Source organism: Myotis myotis, unplaced genomic scaffold (genome assembly GCF_014108235.1).
Source record: "Myotis myotis isolate mMyoMyo1 unplaced genomic scaffold, mMyoMyo1.p scaffold_m19_p_3, whole genome shotgun sequence".
In the NCBI taxonomy this organism is placed as follows: domain Eukaryota; kingdom Metazoa; phylum Chordata; class Mammalia; order Chiroptera; family Vespertilionidae; genus Myotis; species Myotis myotis.
Genome location: NW_023416335.1, coordinates 156,016,930 through 156,040,373, shown reverse-complemented (window position 1 = coordinate 156,040,373; position 23,444 = coordinate 156,016,930). Strand labels below are relative to the sequence as shown.

Below are 23,444 nucleotides of genomic sequence, written 5' to 3'. Positions count from 1 at the left end.
AAACAGATAAACCAAAACATACAAACACCAAATACCTAGTAAAGAGCATGGGGGCAGAATCTTTTTTTTTTTTTTTTGAGAGTTTTAGAAATTTTATTTTTAATACACACTAATATATCCATTTCAGCAAGCAAGAATAGGGAGGGTGGGATATTTATGTCTCTGTGTGGGTCAGATGTAGGTGCAGGAGGTTGTAGGAAGTTGAGTATAGAGCTGCTTTTCTCAGCTGCTTAGTTGTCTCTTGTGACACCTGAAATGGAATAACAGGAAAACAGAAGAAAACAGGAGCCTCAAGCAGGGACAACAAAAATGTACTGAATGCAGGGGAGAAACTAAGGGCAGGAGAAAGGTACAGAACATGCCTAACAGGGTTTGGCTGGCCTGGAACCCAATCTGCTGCTGGATCTGCTGCTGCTGCATGGCTGCGGGTAGCGTCAGCATCCCTGAGGCTGCTGGAACTGGGCGTGTACTGCCAGGCCTGCAGCCATGCCAGCGCTGCCTTTCTGGTGTTGCTGCAGCTGCTGCTGTTGCTCCGCAGCACCCCTCTTTATTGTGGTTCATACTCGCCATGCTGGTGTTGGGCCCCGGGTTCATGATGCTCAAGGCCTGGCCCTGGGGGTTCAGGCCTCCCATTGCTTGCTGCTGCAGAGGGACATCAGGTCGTGGACCGCTGGCTTGCATGGCGTTCAGTTTCTGCAGGCTGGGCTGGAGGCTGCGCTGGAGCTGAAAGTTAGTGGGCTTCCCCGTAGACACTGTGGTGGCGGGCTAAGTTCTGGCCATGTTGCAGAAGCTGGCTAGTGACATGCTTACAGCGAGGGCGGGGACTGAGTCGAAGGCTGCGGTGTCTGGAGTGTGTTAGGCTGCTGGGGTGTATGGGTGTCCAGGGTGGTGCTGAAGGAGGGGGAGGGCAGACTGCTGAGGCACTTTATGGGTGTTCATGGCGAATGAGCTAACCTTGCTGCAGGTGGTTCCCGATCAGCGGCTGGCGGAGCCGGAGCCGGAGCCGGAGCCGCTGCTGGCGGAGCCGGAACAGCTCCTGTCGGAGCCGAGCTGCTCCTGCGGAGCTTCTGTTTGATGTGGAGGCAGAAGGGAACGGGGCATGGGTTTTCTTGGCATTGTTTGGCATGGTAGCAGCAAAGGGCGATGAGCTGCTTGCACACTGGGCAGCCTCCATTGTTCTTGCGCTGGCAGCCCTTGCTGTGCTGCACAACCCGCTTCATCTTCTGGCAGGCCGCCTGCGAGCAGTTGGCGTTGAGGCACTGGCAGGCATGCACCAGAGACTGGATGCAGCGCTGGATGCTCTGGCACAGAGACTCCCCGGGGCTCCTGGGCAGCAGCTCACCCTGGTTGCCGCCCTCATCGCCCCCCTTGGCCTCTTCATCCAGGCCCAGACCCACCTTCACCATCTTGTGGGTGTGGCCCTTCGTGTTGTAGCAGTTGATGCAAAGGTTGTAGTCGTAGCACCCAGGGCAGTGCCAGTGTGCCTCCAACCACTGCTTGCACTCACTGCAGGTGTGGACACAGGGGTCCTGGCCCTGGCTGTGCAACTCCACCGACATCGCTAAGGTAACTCACTTTCTGCCTCGCGCTGTTCCTCTTTCGCGCCTTCAGCGATCCTCGCAAATTCCCTGGAGATACTGTAGGTTCAGTTCCAGACCACCAAGATAAAGCAAACGTCACCACAGCATGAGGTGTAACCTTTTTGCTGGTGTAAGGTTTTGCCTCCAATTTGTGAAAAACTCAACGTTGTGTTGCTTTGAAGAAAGTGATCCTCCCCGGACCACTGAAGTCTTCCGAGACTGCAAAACAGCCAAGAGACGAGACCACGCAAGATGAGAGGGCACACGAAAAGAACAGCTCACGGGATGAGGAGAGTATGACGCGAGATCAGGGTCCGGGAGAGGAAAAGAGATCCCGCGAGAGAAGAGGAGCGCCCAGGAAGAGAAGTGATCACGCGAGAAGAGGTGAGCGAGGAGATCACGCGAGAAAAGATAATGAGGAAGCGCACAAGAGAAAAGAGCATGTGAGAAGAAATATCTCCTGAGAAGAGTTAAAAAGATCTCGCGAGATGTGTCCACCGAAAAGAGATCATGCGAGAAGAGAAGCGGGCAGGAGAAAAGAATAGCTCCCGGGCAGAGGAGAGTGTCCAGGAGAGGAAATCACGCGAGATAAGAGGAGCGCCGGAGAAGCCGCGGCGAATCTTATATACAGAAAGTAAGGTTAAGGAATTGGATGAATATGGGGAGGACCTCAGTTCAGTATAGAGGAAGTAGAAAGAGGATGAGTGGATAAGAGAGAAAAAGAAGAAAAAAATTAGTAAAAATATTTAAAAAATTATTTTAAAAAGTAGGATAAAATTAAAAAATGAGAATGGTGAAAAAATAATGTGAATAGAAATAGAAATAAAAAAAACAAACAAAAAAAGGAAAATAAAGAAAAAAGAGATAACAAAATAATAATAAAATAAAATAAGTAAATAAAAAGGACTGTCTTTAGGCCAGTCCCTGTGGGCTCTCAGGGACTATTCAGATTTTGGTTTTTTTTTTGGGGGGGGGGGTTGTATCCTTTGTACCACTCGGGGTGTAGTCTGGGTGTGGCTGTATTGGTTGCCTGGAGACTGCAGCAAGTGCAAAGGTCCCAAAACAGAAAGGAGCTGGTTTATCTGAGTGATGGTAACCTATCATTGTGCCTGGAGTGGTGTGATTCACTGTATCTCCATGTGACAGGCAGGACGATCACATGGAGATACAGGCTGTAGCAGAGATCTCTCTCTGTGGTCAAGATCTGGGCCCACAGTCCTGATAAGAAGTTTGAGCTGTGGTGTGGTGGCAATAGAGAGTCTGTTGTAAGGTTTTCATTAAGGAAGTGTCATGTATTGATGCTTATATAAAAATCACACTCTGGCCATTACATAAAGGATGCACTTTGTATCTCTGTGTGAGGATGTTAAAAAAATAAAGGTTAGTATTGGCAGTGTAAACAGAAAAGGAATAAATTAAAGAATCCTAGAGAGCTCACAGGAAATGTGAGAGGGCCAAAGAATTAGCTTCAGAGGCTGCACATCTAGACCATTCTTCAATGGTCTAAACCCTCCGGTTGGAATCTGACTGGATCTCAGTGGACACAGGTCCCACAGCCTGCACTTGGATGCTAGACCCAGGACTCATGAAAATTTACCTAGCTTTGTGCTTTAAAATAATGAAAAATGCAGATTCTGATCTGAGGCAAACCACTGATATAGTTTGGAATTTCTTTTGCTAACTAAGAAACCCAGGAGTAACATTTTCTCTTCCTTGAAAAAGATTGCTTTAATGAGTTCTTTCCAATTGCTTTCATTCTTTCCCAAAACTATTGTAGAGTCTTACATGTATAATCAATGTTAGTTTTGAAATATTTGCTATTTTTCAGATTGCCTGCTTTTTACCTGAATGACATTTTAGAGGAGAGGAAGTATATCTTTTTTTCTTCTGGATTTATTCTCTTTAATGGAAATATTTATGCAAAACATTAATGTTTGATTTTAAGAAGCCTCTAAAGTGGCTATATTTCTAAAAATGCATATCTATCAACTAGTACAACCATGCATTGTAGAAACAATGGTAAGAAGATATTGGGTGTGTGCATCCTATACAAAAGTATACTGTACTGTCTAGTTTCTCTCTCTCTCTCTCTCTCTCTCTCTCTCTCTCTCTCTCTCACTCTCTCTCACACACACACACACACACACACACACACACACACACCTAGAATTTCCTGCTTACTGGTAGTGTAGTAGAAAGACTGTAGGACTTAGAGGCTGGTTTTAATGCTCACTCTATTACCTACATACCTATACTTCCAGAATGGTTTTGAGTAGGTCTTTTCACCTTCCTACACCTCTGCTCTTTTAACCATTGCTTTCAATCTCAATAAATTGTTGAAAGGTATGATAGATCTTGAATTTAAAAGTGCTTTTTAGGTATAATGTATTTCCTGTTCAACTATACTTTTTGGTAGGCCTTTTCTCCTTAGCATTTCTACTGTCTATCCACAAAGGTAAAAGTCATGCCAGAACCAGATAACTTCTGTATAGAACCACCTTTCTCACAGGTCCTGGAACTAAGTATTACAGACATTTTAATGCGCATTGACTTCTTTCATCACTTCGAGGTGCCCACGCTGTATTTGTTCTATAGCTTCTATTGATCATGAAACTGGTTCTTCTTGTCTGGGACGATAACAGATTACTGATGCTCCACTCCCTTTCCCCCATTTTTTCACACTGATGGGCTGGTGAGATATCACTTATCTTAGAGGCTCAATTAGAAGCAGTCTATCAGGCTACAAAGAAGCATTTACTCTATTTTTATTATGGACTGAGAGAGAGAGAGAGAGAGAGAGCGCCATTGATTCCATCAATTTGTTGTTCCATTCATTTATGCATTCATTGGTTGATTCTTGTATGTGCCCTGACCAGAGATTGAACCCACAACCTTGGTGTGTGGAGACAATGGTCTAACCACCTGAGCTATCTGGCCAAGGCAGAAACACTTACTCTTGAATCACATCAGAATGACAGGAGTTCCCAGGGATAACTGGTGGGAAACCAAAAAGAACAAAGCTGGAAGCCATAGCTATTTTTTGCTTTTCACTCTGAAGTTACAAAATTAGCTGGGTGGGTGAATATTTAATGTCACCACATTACCTATGTAATTTGTATTGTCTGCTTTTAATCTTCATAGCAGTTTTATAATTTTAATAACACTTTGATTAAAAATAAATGAACTGAATACTCCAACAGAACATTCTAAATGCAGACCATTAGGCTGGAAGCCCAAGCTCAGCTGGAGAGACAAACAAAACTAAAATATTCTAAAAATATAGTTGAGATGATATCTCTCCCTTTCTTCTCAGAGATCATAGCATTTCAGTGACTAGACATCTTAAAAATACTACAGGTAGGTCTCAACCCACAAACCAAGTGAGATCCAGACCTCCCTTTATAATTTGGCATTGGAGAATGTTCCTTGAATGTACAGACTAGGATATTCCCATCTTTCTCTGGTCCTTACTCTCCCAGGGCTCATTCGCTTACAGCACTTTTTTTCTTTGCTGTTCTAAGCAGCCTTTTAAGATAGCTGACTCAGACTCATCCCTTCTCCTGGTATCTAGGAAGTGACAAGATTAGATGCCCTTATTTGACCAAATTCATAATACATAAATGAGTATGTATAAATGAATAATGCTCTGTACCTCCTAGACAAGTTTATAAAAAAAGAAATGCTGTTGGTTTCAAACACATGTCTAATGGAATTCAAATTAGAGAGCAAAGTACAAAGTAGGAATTACATCAGATATATCAGGCAGAATACTGAGTTCAGGCCTCTGATTGCCTCCCATGGCAGAAACACCACTTCTTTATGAAAGTCACTTTCAGGTTTCACATGGCTGATTCTGGGAGACCAGATTTCTAGCAAGTTCAAGATAAGCTGTGTACAATTCCAGTGGTTTAGGGTCATTCATCAGACATGCTTGCATGCTCATGTTTGAAGCTTAGCATGGTTGCTTTTGCTTTTTCCTCTTAATAAAAAAGATTATGTTAGAAAAAAAGATTATGCTAAAATAAAAAGTCATTATGGTAGTGAACATTAGAAAATGTAGATCTCCAGCTTTGACTGAAGCAGTATTAGGTTAGTGTGCTCATTTACTGACTAATTTATTTACTTACTTACTATTTTTTTCAGAAGTATTTGTCAAGTCCCTACGATGTGCTTGCCATTTCTAGATACTGTGAATAACAAATATAACCTAGATGTCACATGAGACTAAATTTCCTATTCTAATGTTTTCTATAGGGTTTGCATTTGCTGGTGACTCAGAACTGAAACCTGTAACTTACTCTCTCCATTACTATGACATTACTATTCACTCTGCACTAACATGACTATTTTTCCAGGAAACTCTTACTGAGAAGGAGTTATGTCTCATGAACTTTCTGAAATCCACTTATTTCAATAGTAGACTATCCAAGTAGCCTTTATTAATCCTACCAGACCTGAGGCCCTGAACCTAACTGTCCCCTATACTTCGGCTCCTGAGCATTAAAGAGAAAAAACCAACATGATATAGAAAAATGTTAGTTACATGCAAACAAGTGGTTGGAATAAAATGGAACTTGGAGACATTGTAGAAAATAGGTCTACCCTTCATCTACCTTTAATCTAGCGCCAATATTCCACCTTTGTGTGGAAATTACCGAAAAATCGGTACAGCGGTCTGGTAGGGTTAAGGTAAATAAATGCTTTCTGAGAACAATAGATTATTCAACTGGGTTTATCAAAAGACATTATTTTTCAAAACCTCTGTCTGCCAATTCTAAAGTAGTATATCACAAACTCTGCTTACTTCTGCTCCCACATTGAAGGACCCATCTTAAACCAGAACATTATAAATATCTTTCCTTTGTTCTCTCTTTTTCAAGATGGGACTAAGACTCTGTCAAGGTAGCGACCTACTTTATTCCACTGGGCAATAAACTTGGCTTTGCTTAACTTATACATCATTTAGTGGTCTTGTTGGCAGTCTGCAGAGGTTACATCCTCAAGGTTATTTTGGCTTCAATTTTTTTATTTCATTGAACTTTTATATATACCCATCTATTTCATTCTCTTGTATCTGTGCTGACCAAGACATAAAATTATCTCTCTTCCTTGTTTACCAAACCCCTCAACCACCAATTACAACCTCAAAACCTTCCATTTTCAGGAAACATTTTTGTGTTGACCACAATTAAAAAATTTGGTGACATGATGGGTGCTTATAGATTAGCAATAACAACTTAGAGTTGAATAAGAAGCATTCTAAGGGTCCTTTAACTACCTTACATCTAGACCAATGTTACTCAAAGTGTGGTCGGTTACCAGTCTACCATGAGTTAAAAGCTGAAATGGAGAGTAGGCATTTACAAACATTGATCTGTGATGATTGAAGATTTGTCCCCAACATCATAAAACTAAAGAATTGGTCATTCACCAGAGAGCCATTCTCTAGAACCTCAGGTTTTCAGTTTAGTCCCACCTCTTAAGTGCCCCAGAGAAACTAAATTCTCCTCGCTACCTTATGTAAGTCAACTTATTTTCCATTTCTCTGCTCTGGGTACACCTTTGACTATGTGGAGATACACTAAAGGCATTTTGCTAAACAGTGGGATGTGTGCTCTAGTTCCCACTGTATAACAGCCCAAAACAATTGAAAGAGGTTTTGCAATTTCAGTCATTTCTCACTTCTGCAAAAGTGCCTGTGAAGTAAAGAAAACACACCAAAAGTCCTTTTCATCTCATAGAACTATGATGGTTTTCCTAATGGGTAGAAGTTGGTACAATCAGTGTGGTCTTTAAATAGTATTTTTTTGTCTCATTACTTCATAAGGGATTAGATATTGTCCCTGGCCTTAAAGAGCTCATCATTTTGTGAAGCAGTAGTCATGTAACTATATCATGGCAACACTGCAAGGTAAGTGCAGAGAGAGCTCCTGAGTGTCAGAGGAGAGCTGAGGGCGGAGAACTATGTGTGCCTGGGGATTGAGGAGACCCACCACTGTATATCACTGAATGAATGTTGAGTGAATGAAACAGTGAATGAAATTCAGAGGGCAGATATGTCATAGATGTAAAATGGAATTCATGCTATTTCCTGTCTTTAGATAGTTGTAGTTCACTCTTCAGTAGCGTCAGTATGCAGTAGAGATAATACTAAGAATGGAATGATGCAGGAGGTTTGTGGTTATAGAAACTAAGTAACATTTAACTGAATTTCTAACAGATGGGGAAATAATTGAATTCTTTATTATCTTTTCACAATGAGTTAATTCATAGGTAAATCTGAAATAATCAAATGGTTTTATCTACCCTCCTGCTAAAGATTTAATATTTTCATCTAATTCAACTCTGTTATTTCCTGACTCAATTTAATGATTAACATGACATAAAAGTAACCATTTCTTGTTTATTAAAATCCTATTTGCTACAGATTACAGATGGAATCTATTTTAAAGCCATTACTAAATAAATAGTCTGTATTAATAAACTAACATTGAACAACCATCTTATAAAACCCTAAAGATAAGTTTATTAGGGAATTTTAATTAAAAACGTTATCACAGAAGTAAACTCAGCTATTAATTTTTTCTCATTAAAAAACGTTCCAATGTTGAATGATACATCAAATAACTCAATTTGCCAGTAACAGCCTATGGCATTTCTTTCTAAATCACATGAGCAAAGAAGTGTACTTGTGACCAGAACAATCAGGAGACCTAACCATGGTGGTTCTGATAGTTCGGTACAACTATCAACATCTTCTCAATGTCCAGCTCCAGAATGACTCTTACCTAGTGTTTCATTCTGAAGCACTCATTTATGAGAGTAAGTGTAAAATGTCTGACCATAATCAGCATCTTCAAACTGTTCCCATGGAATTGGCCCTTCCCATGGAAGAAATACATGGGGGTGATGTCCAATGGCACCGATCATCACTGTCTCACATTAAGATATTAAAATAATAATTTCTAAAATGATCCATTTTACTGTAGAAAGATTAAGAATGCAGTAAGGCAAAAACAAATATATAAATAATATTACCATTCAAGATGACCACAGTCAATATTTATTATACATCCTTTCTGATCCATCTGTCTATCACATATTGTATATGCAAATATCAAGGATGAAATGCAAATATTTAGGTATACTGTTCTTTAATATGCTTGCTTCCTTTTCTTTTAATTTTATTAAGTTATTAAGCCATTTTGTGGCTTCAAAATGTTGTATACCAGTGGTTCTCAACCTTCCTAATGCTGCGACCCTTTAATACAGTTCCTCATGTTGTGGTGACCCCCAAACATAAAATGATTTTCATTGCTACTTCATAATTGTAATTTTGCTACTGTTATGAATTGTAATATAAATATCTGATATGCAGGATGTATTTTCATTGTTACAAATTGAACATAATTAAAGCATAGTGATTAATCACAAAAACAATATGTAATTATATATGTGTTTTCCGATGGTCTTAGGCAAACCCCGTGAAAGGGTCGTTCGGCCCCCAAAGGGGTCGTAACCCACAGGTTGAGAACCGCTGTTGTATACTGCTGGTGAGATTAAATCAGGAAACATTGCTTGATCTAATAGTCAAAAGCCTTACTCATATTTTTCTTCCCTAGAATTAAATTGCCCTCAGGGATCAAACCACATATCACATAGAGGAGACAAAAAATTTATCATCATAACCTATAGTTTAATTAATATGCTTCAGCATCACAATTTTACATCCTTACACTTTATTTTATTCTGGTGTTATTTTAGTGAGAATCCGTTTGGTTTAAAAAAAAACCCAGAATTTTGCTTGAGGATCATCAATAAAAAGATATTTTATTTTAGTAATATATATGATCTGGGACTGGACGTAGAAAACCATTGCAGTCTCAAACAGCCCTAGGATAGCTGCTTCTCTCTGTGCACCTATTTCATTCTCTTCTTTTTATAAATAATCTTCCTCTATTTCCTCATAATTCCTGTTTCTGTTATGCCATATCTTTCCCCATTTTTATTAATGCTTCACAGCAGCCCTTAATCTTTCTGGCTCTAGGCTCTTAGTTTCCTGTTGTCCCCTCTCATCATTTGATGCCTGACATATCAAACCTCTGTCCAGAGTCTGTTGATTACTCATTCTTAGAATGGCTCAGTTCTTGGTCCATTCAACTCTAACAGGATGAGGTCAAGTTTATCCGGTATAAAAGGTTAGTGTTGCTTCTCCAGAAGGACTACAGAAGGGCATTTGGTCAAGGCATGCAATCAGCATTTCTAGTGCAAATATCCTGCCACTTGTGATAATCCCCAGAAGTAAATTTCTTGACTAAAAAAGTGTACATATTTTAAAAGTTTCTGAGGTATATTGCCAATGAATCGCTAGAAATGTGGTATTAATTTACATTCTTACCAGCAGAATTAGTGATACCTTTTCCTGTACCTTCATCAACATTGTATATTTTACTGCCACGATTTTAAATTCAGATTTTTAATTTTTGAATATTTAAGAGATAAATTTGTTAGGTAGATAGCTATGAACCATAATCTAAATTTTGTTTTACTGATATCACCTACCCCCTTGAAAATGGCAAAGACACATCTTGAACTCACTAAGAAATTCATTTCCCTACTTAGTAGTGTTTATGGACTATTTTATATGTTTATGGACCATCATTTTTTTTCTGTGATACCTTTGGTCATATTTTTTCCTAGTAAGTTGTTTGTATTTTTCTCTTTTCTCTGTATCTATGAGTCTGTTAAGTAATCTAATTATTTGTTAGTTAAATGTAGGCGATACTTTTTCGAATATGTTGCTTGTATTTTCCTTTCTTATGTTATCTTTGATGAAAAAGTTCTTGATTTTAATTAGTATATTTACTAACCTTTTATAGTTTATCTGTTTAATCTCTGCATGGTTTATAGCTTGGATTGTAGTTTGATAATTGCTTTGATAGTTATGTTTAAAATGCTCGTCTCTACACAGTAATTCTACTCCTAGGTGTAGACTTCAGATAAATTTTTGGATTTGTATAACTGTTTACATAAATCTACATAAATAAATGTATATAAATGTTCATAAATGACATTTTGAAAGCAATAAACTGGGAACAATTTAAATATTTAAGAAGAAATGAATGGATTGTTGAAAATTGTGAGTTTATCCAATGAAGGACTAGGCAGCCATGACAAAAAATAAATTGCAATTATGTTTTAGTTTCTTTTTCTTTAAAATTTTTATTGAATTTATTGGGATGACATTGGTTAATAAAGTTATATACATTTCAGGTGTACAATTTTATGATATATCATCTCTATATTGTATTGTGTGTTCACCACCCCAAGTCAAGCTCTTTCCATCACCATTTATTCCCCCTTTACGCTCTTCTACCTGCCTCCCCCTTTCCCTCTGGAAATTATCATACTATAGTCTGTGTCTATGAGGTTTCTTCTTTGCTTAATTCCTTATCCTTTTTCACCTAGCACCTTAATCCTCCTCCCCTCTGAGAGCTGTCAGTCTGTTCTCTGTATTTATGAGTCTATTTATTTTGTTTTTAAGTTTGTTTTGTTCATTAGATTCCACATATAAGTGAAATCATATGTTTTTCTCTTTCTGGCTTATTTCACTTAGCATAATACTATCCAGGTCCATCCATGCTGTTCCAAATGGTAAGAGTGCCTTCTTTTTTACAGCAGCATAGTATTCCATTGCATAAATGTACCACAGCTGTTTTATCCACTCATCTGCTGATGGGCACTTGGGTTGCCTCCAAATGTTGGCTATTTAAATAATGCTGCAATGAACATAGGGGTGCATATATTCTATCTGATTCATGTTTTGGGTTTCTTTGGAAATTGAATTGCTGGGTCATAAAGCAGTTCCATTTTTAAAATTTTCAGGTAACTACATACTGTTTTCCACAGTGACTGTACCAATCTGCGCAAGGGTTCCCTTTTCTCCACATCCTTGACAACACTTTTTTGTTGATTTACTAACTACATCAAACTAAAAAGTTTTTGCAGAGAAGATGAAACCATCAACAAAATGAAAAGACAGCTCACCGAATAGAAGAAAATATTCACCAGTGATGCATCTGATAAAGAGTTAATATCCCAAATTTATAAAGAACTTATAAAACATAACACCAAACAACAACAACAAACAATCCAATTGGAAATTGGCAAAGAACCTAATTCACACTCCTCCAAAGAGGACATACAGATGACCAATAGACATGAAAAGATACTCAATGTTACTAATCATTAGAAAAATGCAAATTAAAACCACAATGAGATATCACCTCATACCTGTCAGAATGACTATGATGTATTTTTTTTTAATAGTTGTACAACATACTACCTCAAAACTTAATGGCTTAAAGCCAAGATTACCCATTTCAAAATAAATCTTTGGTTTGTCTGACTGCTCATCTGCTAATTTTGTCTGAGTTTTCTCATGAGGCTACACACAGCTGGCACGTCAGTATGGACTGAACCCAACTGCCATAGTTGGGACAGCTGGACCTCTCTATGTATCTGGATTTCCTCACAGAATAGTGGTCTTGGTAGTGTTAAGAGGGTCAAAGAAGGAAATGCAAGTCATGAAAGTTTCACATCAGTTCTATCACATTCTACTGGTCAAAGAGTCACTAGAAAACCCCAGATTTAAGGGGTGAGGAATTGGGCTCAATCTCTGGATGAGAAGCATAACAGAGTGACATGATAAGTGGGAATGAACAAAAAGAGGTATGATTGACCTGAGGACATTACTTTAGGTACTATAATAATCTTGGAGTATTTTCTTGATCATACCCTCCCAACTCTGTCGCAAGTCCATAATTATTAAGTACAGCTAACCCAAAATGCAAGGGATTGTTTATTTTTAATATGGAATCGCTGAGTTTTGGGAGGGTGTTTCCCAATCATTTCCTAGATCCTGACACTCTGTAAAAATCACTATAGTCTGTACTTTGTATGTGCCTAGCTTGTTTTCTAAGATCTCAATAGGCCCTGTGATGGTTAGTCTTAAGTGTTAGCTTGTCTGGGCCATGGTCCCTGAGTATTCGGTCAAACATATCAAGATGTTGATGTGGAGGTGGTTTTTGATGAGATGAACATTAAATCAGCAGACTTTTGAGTAGATTATCCTTCATTATGTGGGTGGGCCTCATCCAACCCGACCTTCCTGGAAGAAGAGGGAGTTCTGCCAACTGAGAGCCTTCGGGCGGGAGCTGCAGCTCTTCCCTGGCTTCCTACTGGTCCAGTTTCTCTGGAGAACTAATATATGCTCCTTAGAGAAATGGTGTTCTCATTCCAGCTTAATATACTTGGTCTTTATGTATTTTGTTTTCATTCTTTCTCTGCTCCTGTTCTGATAGTTTGAATGATGCATATTTTTCCAACCACTCCAGTTCTCCCTATTTCTCTTTGCAAATTTGATTCTGAGAGACAGTTTCCAGGCACGGGCCCATTTAATTTCCCTTTTAACCTTTGAGTCTGCAATAATTATATGGAGTTGTTTTTTTCTGTAAAGAATTCCCCCAAAATGTTCTATTCTTTTTATAATAAGGAATCTCATTCCTTTTTATCTATTTATTAATAAACTGACCATTTTTATCTGCAGGAAGCTATAGTTTATATCTTCAATTCTAAATTCATCTGGAAAGAACTTCTTTTCCCGAATTATATCATATAACTGTATAGGAGATATTCCTGGAATGTGGATGCAATTCTGGAGATGAAGCAGTGATTGTATGATTTTGAAGAAGAAAATCAAACTCTAAGTTTGAAGTGGCAGGAAGATAGAATTAACCTGGGTCCTTAGCATTGTTGAGCCTTGAATTGCCTATCCCCAGGTTTTTAGTTATTTGGAAAAAATAAGTGTTTTTGGTTAGACTATTTTAGGTAGCCTTTTCTCTGGAAGGCATTCTAATAAAATCTCAGTGATATAAAAGGTTCAGAATCTAGGGAAACAAATAAACAAAACAAAATCTAAACCAAACATTTCTGTGGTTTTCTTAACATTTATATTTTTGAAACCCTTTTAATTATTCACAAGGTTTAATGTCTAGTATCTTTTGAGATCTTTGTAACAGTTGTGGGAAGAAAAAAATGGTTTTTATTATCCCCAATAGACAGATGAAGAGTATAAGGGCCAGAAAATCATGTTTTTAAAAAAACACACCAAAAATACATGGTCTGTTATTATGCAGAGATCAATGATTTATTTGACTATAGCCCCTGGCACATGGTAGGTGCTCAATAAATAAATTAATTAATGGTGTATATAAAACATTTAGTTCAGAACCTGGCATATGCTATGTGTTAAATGAATGGAATTTACTAACAACAATAAAAACAACACATTAGCTTCTTGCCTCAGGATGTATAGAAACCTGTGAATTTAATTGTCTTTAGCACAGACCTAAAACCTAGCCTCTCATGTATAAGTGATACCTACAAGGACATCCTTGGCCAAGTAATAACATAAATTAATTTGTTCATTATTCTAAAGAGAGCAGTAAACAAATGCATAAAAATTAGATAAAAAATTCAAAGATTTGATTTAAGGATAGTTATTAATGAAAAATGTTTACTTAATTAATTCCCGCCCCCCCCCCCCCAGGATAACTGTTTAAGAAATGATTGTCAGAATACAAAATGGAAATGACTATGGCTGGCTACCTAGCCCAGTTGATGGGAGTTTTGTGCTAAAAGACAAAGATGTTGGATATGATTTTCTTGTAATAATGTCTATACTAAATAACTATTATTTATTGTGCTATTTTATCAATATTCTATACTAATTCCACAAGGCTGCTGTTGTTAAACTCTGAGTGTATGGGCTACAGGAACAGTTCCTTTCCTGAGCACATGACCAGTGGGGTGATAAGAAAGAGGAAATTGGCTCAGTGACAATTTACCTTTGACCTATAGAAGTAGTTCATGACCCAGTCTGCTGATGATTCAGTTTTGGTATCATAGTATAGAAAAAGTAAGGCTTTTGCATTATCGTCTGGAGAAAGTATTGATCATAGAGCAGTAGATCAGGTGCAGACTCTGTTCATACACTAAAAGCATTAAGCAGGCATCACAGCAATTTCAACCACAGAACTTGCAGTGCAAGCCTTCAGACAAGTTATTTTACTAGTTGACATTAAAAACTGTGATCCTTTTCTACTAATTTTGATATCAACTTTGGCTATATCTTCAGTGGTGAAGTAGGAAATAACGCACTTACTCAGTAAAACCTAACCAATAAATAGCCTAGGAAATTATAACTGCGTAGCCGTCCTTCCAGAGTTTTCATTAATACTAACAACAAAGTCTTACATTTATAATGTGCTTCATGGTAGACCTTGTAACTTTTCACAAGGAGGTGTGTATCATGGGGAAAATAAATAAATGAAATATTGGGAATGATAAAGAACTAGGCTTAATATAGCTTTCCTCTTGATTAGCTGAGTTACTTCAAGTTTATCAGTTAAGTTCTAAATATCCTGGTCTATACAATCCTATATAATAAAAGGCTAATATGCAAATAGACCAAACAGTGGAACAACGAGCAACTGAACAATTGGTCGCTATGATGTGCGCTGACCACCAGGGTGTGTGTGCAGAACATGGTGGGAATTGGCTGGGGCAGGATGGTGGAGCAGGTGAGCAGGGGCACCAGACCAAGGCTAAGTGCTGGTCGCTGTCATTGGGGTGAGTCTCTGGTGGTTACTGAAAATTCTGTGCTCTTGCATGCCGCTCGCACCTGCTGCTTGAGCCTGGCACTGGTCCCGATCACTTGGAGCCATCAGCAGGTACGAGTGGCAGCTGCCAGCCCTGATCACCCCTGAGGACTTCTCCACCTCCCCCTGCTCCTGAGGGGCGATTGGGACTGGGGGCCATGGTGGGAGGGGCCGGGCGGGAACATGGAGGATGGGCCGAGACCCGCCCCTGTGCCTACTACAGCCTCGTGGCCCACAGTTCCTTTCAAGGTGCACAAATTCATGCACTGGGCCCCAAGTAATAATATAAAAGTAATAAAATACTCCATTCAGCTATTAGGATGCCCAAAACAGATGTCATGTGAGCAAGCCCTTTAAAAGTGATATAAATGGGACAAATTGCTCATGCTCATCATGTTATTTTATTCTACAGCCACTTTGTAAGGCAGTTAGGGTAAAAATCATATACAAGCCTAGCGACCCTCAGCCATATAGCTGTGATAAAGCCAGTCTCGTGCCCAAGGAAATAAGGACATGAAGAGTGCCACAGACATCCCCATGATACAAAAACTCTCAGTCGTCATAATGTAGACTCAGTCTCATATAATCACAGGACCATGACATGGCCAGTCAGACACAATGACATGGCACATGTTTCTCAAATTTGGCACAGGACCCCATTCACAATATCACAGACAGGACACATATACATACACTTGTCTGACAAGGGAATTGAGGTTAGGTAATTTAAATGATTCGCCTAAGGACTTCATAATCCAGGATATGAGAAAAGGCCTTCTGCTCCAAAGAATTGGGCACTTATTGCATCACCAACCTACTTTCAGAAAAGGGGGCACCATATGTCCCAATAGTAGTCACTGGTCTCGTGTGAATCATTATGCCCTTTGTGGACCAGAGTTTACAATGTATGGTTCTTGCTAGAGCCTCTCTACTCTCACTCTAAAATACTTTGGACAGTAAAGAGTTTAATGATCTAAGAATTTCAGAGCTTAGAGACAATTTTAAAACTCCCTCATATTAGAGAAGAATTCAGAGAAGTGAATTGACTGTCCCCATGTTGCACAGCTGGCCTATGACAGAGCTAGACAAGATCTAGGTCAGTGATGGCGAACCTTTTGAGCTCGGTGTGTCAGCATTTTGAAAAACCCCAACTTAACTCTGGTGCCGTGTCACATATAGAAATTGTTTGATATTTGCAACCATAGTAAAACAAAGACTTATATTTTTGATATTTATATATTTAAATGTCATTTAACAAAGAAAAATTAACCAAAAAAAGATTTCACTTGTCACCTCTGACACACGTGTCATAGGTTCACCATCACTGATCTAGGTCTTGGAAGCATCATCCTGGGCGCCTTTTAGCTACTCCCTAGGTGGTGAAGTATCCTTAGAATCTCAGCTGATGAGCACAGTGAGGTGAGCCATGTCCTAGATAGGCATGACTGGGGAGGCATGCCTCTATCGTGCCTCTGTAGCATAGGATATACATTGCATGACAGGAGTATTAGTTAGACCCCGAGGACCTGCATAAGTGTCCATTGTGAAGTATTGGTTTGGCTTTTCTGTACTAATAAGGGAAGGATAAAAAGAGCCAAGAGGAAAAACTATTTTGTTGCCAAGCCAATAACTCACATGGTTTGACATTTAAAAGATTAATGCAATATTTAAAAGAGAAGTTGGAGCCTTGCACGAAGTGATCTATTGGCTAAATAGGCTCCATGACATTTTGAAAAATCAAAAAGTAGTAATTGTCATACAAGAGGTTTTTAATGGGAGCCCAGAAGGCAGCAGTCAAAGCAACGCAAGAAGACAGCACGAGCAACCTCAGTGCTTTTTATTTTCTTCTCCTGTGTCCTAGGATCCAAGTCCAATTTCCTAAACTCATTTCAGATTTGTGGGTTGGACCCTCTAAGAAGTGACTGCAGGTCCAACCCAGCTGAGCTGCTTAGAGCACTCACTCATCTTTACAAGAAAAGCCGAGTTCCTGGTCAGTCTCTGACATAAAGCTGCATGCACGGTGCTATTTATCTGGGGGGAGTCGGACTGGCTCCTTTTCATGCCATTAAAGAGAAAAGACAAAGGCCAGAATTGGCCGAAAGGAGAAAGCAATGCTTTTTCTTAGGATACAGGGTTGGGCTGGAAGGAGTTGCTTATCCTTAGGTCTGTTGCCGTTTAGTGAAGAGCGTAAGAGAGAAAGGTGAGCTGCGCCCCTGCCACAGGGCGCCTGGGTGTACACAAAAGGCAAGCAGGAAGAACAAATGACCACTTTTGTGGATAAGGTGTTATGTATCGCATTCTAGAACTTTGAAAGAGAGCCCAAATCCTGCAGTTCAGAAAAGTAAGTCCCAGGGAAGAGAAAGAACTTTCCCAGATTCTGGGTGGTTGGTAGCAAATTATGGGAACAAGGTGCCCTGCCTCCCAGCCTAGGACTTTTCTGTAACTCCACCCCAAAATGTGTAAGCTACTAAGGGAAGGAACCTTGTCTTTCCTTCCTTCTCATCCCCCCTTTCCCCCCCTTTTCTCCTTATCTTCTATTTATTCAGTATTTATTAAGAACCTACTATGTGCCAGGCACTGTTCTGAGACCTATAGGCACTGTGTTTGATGCAAAGTTCCCCTTCTCCTCCTCATCTTCACATCCCTAGTGCTTAACATGTGATAACTTCCCATAAATGTTAAATAAAATGATATGGCTTATACACAAGAGTGAAGTCACTTATTCTTTTGAATTAACCAATGAAATGTTGGCCAAGTCAAGTTAAATTCTACTAGACAAACAATCGGATTAAATTAAATTGCTATTTAGAATAATACAGGGAGAAACTGTCATTTTTTTAAATAATTTTATATTTAGGAAAAAATAATTTACTTTTTAAAAAATTTTTGAAGATGTAATGTCACATCTTCGTAAAGTATTGATGTTTCCAATAAGGCTTAAAGGGGGCATTAGCTTGTTGGTCACATTTTAACTAACTAGTGTCACAACAAGAAAGGCAGCTAGTTAACAATTTAGAAATCATCACCATCCACAGTAACATTTAATGCTTGCTGCATTGATTCTGTAACTCCACAGCACAGAGTCTTTTAACAGAGAAGGTACTGTGTCTGCTTAACATTTCAGGACAAATGACTCATGGAGATCAATTCATAATTTGGATTAGGGAGATATTATCTCTGCCAGCACTAGCAGCCGAGGTGGATACCTTTGGATGGAAATGTCTCACTTGAAGATGTGATGTAAACCCAAGGTGTGACTGCCAGCACTATTTCCATATTTCAGATTAATATGATCTTGGCAGTTTCAGAAAAATAATGATATTTAATTCTCCCAGTTAACTAATCACTTGTATTCTCTTTACTGCCTCCCAATGCCGTCACATTCAGCTCTTTCAATTTCTGTCTTGAGTTAGATTTTTTCCCCTTCTCATCAGAGGCACATTTCTCAGTACTAATTTTAACTTTGATTTTTTTAAAAAAGCCTTGTGACAGAATGAATAACCAAATTGAACCAGGTTTGGTTTAAATTATTGAGTTAAAGCAACTTAATTTTAGAAAAATAATTTGGATAACAATTGGCAAAAAAAACAGGTCAAAAAATAAATGCTCAAAGTTCTATATTGATTTCCCCCCAAATATTTATGTATTATAGTTGAGGTTTTGTTCCACTTTGTGTTTTTTTTACATTTTTGGATTTTAAAATTGTTTTCAAATTTTGCTAACTCTTCCCAGAAATTATGCCTACTCTGCATTATTTCCTAAAAGGTTAAAACAATCTAAATGCACAGCAATAGGAAATTGATTGAACAAAACCATGGTATATCTATCTAAAGGAATAGTATGCAGCCATGAAAAAGTATGTTTCAGAAATGTATATCTTGCCCAGCTGGTGTGGTTCAGTGGTTGAGCATCAACCTATGCACCAGGAAGTCATGGTTTGCTAATCTGTCAGGGCACATGCCTGGATTGCAGGATTGATTCCCAGTATGGGGTATGTAGGAGGCAGCTGACCAATGATTCTCTCTCATCATTGATGTTTCTATCTCTCCCTCTTCCTTCCTCTGTAAAATCAATAAAAATACATTAAAAATTTAAAAATAAAAAGAAATGTATATCTTGACAAAATATTATGATGCATTGTTAGGCTTAAAAAGCAGGTTACAAAGTACTTTTTAACAGCATGATTCTATTGAGAATAACATAAAATGCAAGTATAATATATTGCTGGGGCTGACCAGCAGACCCTGAGCCATGGATGAATAGGTTAATCCAACACAATGTTCGCTGTGAAAGAGAGGGCTAAGGGACTGCCTGGCTAAAGGAACCAGACAGCCTCAATCGCTTGCCTCGTTAGGATTTTACTGTAACAGCAGTTTGAGATAAAGTTTATCTTAAAGATATAGTCAGCAGGGTAAGTAATCTTGGGAGGACACATGTGTTTGTAGTGTCCTTTAAGCAAGGACACCCAAAGATTAAGCATGAGGATTCCAGTAAACACCCGAGGGTTTGCACACGCACAGACTTGTTTGGAAAGGTCAAGGAATAATTAGGGGCACCACCTTTAGCACTCCCCTAAGTCAGAATTCTGCTAAACAAGGTGGGTGGCCTTTAGCACACTTCCCTTTTCTCAGAATTTTCTCCTTACAAACATTCCAACCAAGTCCCATGCTTCCCCACATTATATATATATATATATATATATATATATATATATATATATATATAGATATATATACATACAGAGAGAGAGAGAGAGAGAGAGAGAGAGAGAGAGAGAGAGAGATAACATATAAGTTAGAAAAAGTATCTGTAAGAGATTTACTAGGGAGTTAATAAACTGGTCATCTATGAGAGTGGAATGATAGATATATTTTTTTCTGCTTGTCTGTGTCTTTAATTTTTCTATTATGTAAATATAGAAATACATCTTTTATGTCTGTATTTCTGACTTTTTCTATGATTGTAATAACAAAATAAAAAATATTTAAAACATTGAAAGAAAAGTTTATACATTTTCCAACTTGAGTTTTTTTTTAATTTCTATTTTTCAAGCAATTTTACCTGTTTTGTTTAATTATTAGTGTTTACAAATGTGGAAATTGGTGGAAAATTATTCTTTTTTCATCAGCAGTTTATATTTTATAATTTATTTGCACTGAGTAAATGGTATTAACTGGACCACAGTGACTTTACTAGTGCTGAACATTGAGTTTGCTTCCAAAATTTATTTTTATTACAAATGATTAAAGGAGACACAAAATAAGTGAGAAATTTTTAAAAGCATAAAGAAAGTGGGGAAATGGAAATTTCGTAAGTAGCACATAAAAATTTACCAGGACTTCCCCTACAATGAACCAAAGGTACCAGAAGATTCACTTTCAACTAAATAGTTGCTTTGGTCAGTTTGTTTTTGACCAATCTGTTTTTATCTCCTTCCATCTGAGCATTCGAGTTGTCCACTTATTTCATCATCTACTGAGGATAGACTTTCATCAGGTGTGGGCCTTCTCATCTACTCATTGCACTTCTTGGCTCTATGAGAACTAGTAATTTGGAAGACTATAGCAAGTTGAGGTAGATATATAAATTCTTAGATCTCCTCATAAGCCCGAACACCAACAGAAGCATTGTTATTGTCCATGACTGCCATAAATATTCAAAGTATGCTGGTAAAGACTGAAAGAGAGTACTTGTGGTGGACTGTAGTTTTATCTAAGAGAGGGATATTTATACTCATACACATTTAGCTATAGAACTGAGAGGAGTAAGCTTGCTACACAGACAGGGCAGAGGTCCAATAGAAAACAAACACAAATGGAACATAGGCAGGAGCAGACACAACAGTTTGAGCAAATCTAATCACAGGAACCAGCCATGCAGAAATGATAGAATATTTTTAGACTTAGAGCGGGAGGCATGTGAAATTAGGAAGGGTGGGCAACAATAAGGTGAACTGTTGCCCAGGAACAGGGAAAGTTCAGGGTCGTTGCTAGGCAAAAACAATTGAGGGAATCAATCAGGTGGCTTACACAGATAGATATAGAGTAGGCTTGTAGCAAATATATACCTCTAGACTACAAGGTTTCACTGGCAACCCATTATTTGGGCCCCCTTCCAATGCCGGGAGTCTGAATCTGCCTATAATACATTTTCCACGCTTTTGCTTAAATCTTCCAGTCCTCAAGCTCAGTCTTTGGTGAGACACGACCTCAGGAGAAGAAAACTTTGGCTCACCATTCCAGTTATCAGAACTATAGTTCTGTGGTGAACTCCACACACAGTAGCTTTGGAGATGTGACTCAACATCTCTGAGTCTTTTTCTTATCAGTAACATAAAGGTAATCATAATTCCCACCTTACAGGGTTGTTAAGAGAAATAAATGAGTTAGTGTAAGTCTGGTGGGCAGAATAATGACACCTAGAAATCTGTGAATATGCTGTTACATGGCTTAGGGGAATTAATGTTGAGGATAGAATTTATGTTGATAATCAGATGACCTTGAGATATAGAGATTATCCTGGGTTATCAGGATGGGCCTAATGTAATCACAAGGGACCTTAAATGGGGAAGATGAGGCAGAAGAGTCAGAGTCAGGGTGTTACAATATGAGAAAGATATGCTTGACCATGACTAGTTGGAAGGTGGAAGGGGACCATGAGCCAAGTGATGCAGGCAGCCTCTAGGAGCTGACAAAGGCAAGAAAATGGGTTTTATCCTAGAGCCTCCAGAAGGGAAGACAGCTGTGCTGACACCTTGATTTTAGCACAGTGAGACCCAGTTTAGACTTCTAACTATTAAAACTATAAGATAATAAATTTCTGTTGTTTTAAGCCACTTTGTGCTAATTTGTTACAGTAGCCATAGGAGACAAATATAGGTTTTGGTAATAGTTAGTGTACTGCTGGAACAAATTCTAAAAAACATGTGAATATGGCGTTGGAATTGGTACATCCATATTTGTTCTGGCATTCCATTCAAGCCCTTGTTCCTGCTCCTGAAAGGAACAAGGGTTAGATGATTTTTGAAATTCTCAGCCTATTCATATTGAAAATAATGCCTAATTGGGAGATTCAATGTCAGTAAAGCAGGCTTTGGAGAGAAGACTTAAGGATGTGTCTGGACAACCTTTTGTTAGTGTCTTAGAAGGTCCAGAAAGAAGGTCAGAATATTCAATCACACAAAAGGCTCTTTGAAGAGGTTAAGGATGTGACTTATGAATCCTTCAGTTACTCAGCAGGAAACAAAAATAGAGATAGGCCTATCTAGCAGAGATCTAAGGAGGACCCCCTATTCAAGGGGACACCCTAACAAGTCTTAAGAACTGTTTTATCATTCCTAGCTTTGATTAAAAGGTACATATGGAATAAAATGATAAAAGGCTCCTACACTTTCAACAATCTACATACAAGAAATAGGCTGAAAAAAATTACTACAGGTATCAAATCCAATGTATTGAAAAAATTATTTACATGAACAAGTGAGATTTATCAAAGGTATAAAAGGTTGGTTCAACATCTAAAAATCAATTAATAGAATCCATCATATCAAGAAGCTAAAAAAGAAAAATTACATAATTATATCAATAAAAGTAAAAATACCTTTTGGCAAAATCCAACACCCATTCATGATAAAAACGCTAGTAAGCCTTTTCATATAGGCTTCCTCAACTAGATAAGAAAATATCTCCAAAAACCCACTTAACATCATACTTAATGTTGAGAAACTCAAAGCTTTCCTACTAAGATTAGGTACAAAACAAGGATGTCCCTTCTTATCACTCCTTTTCAACATAATACTTAAAGTCCTTCTTACTGCAATAAGACAAAAAAAAAAAGAGATAAAATGTATACAGGTTGATTGGAAAGAAAGAAATATGACTGTCTTTGTTTATAGATGATACGATTGTTTATGTAGAAAATTCAAAGAATCAACAAAAAACTACTGGAACTGATAAGTGATTATAACAAGGTTGCAGGACACAAGATTAATATACAAAAGTCAATTGCTTTCCTATATACCAGAAATGAATGAATTTAGTTTGAAATTAAAAGCCCAATACCATTTACATTAGCACCCCCCAATATGAAATATTTATGTATAACTATAACAAAATATACACAAGATTTATATGAGGAAAAGTAC

At 38.3% G+C, this 23,444-nt stretch overlaps 1 pseudogene; it reads right to left on the bottom strand.

The window, feature by feature from the left end:
- Positions 1-222: 222 nt before the first annotated feature.
- Positions 223-23,444, bottom strand: part of LOC118650639 — a 50,827-nt pseudogene continuing 27,605 nt past the window's right edge.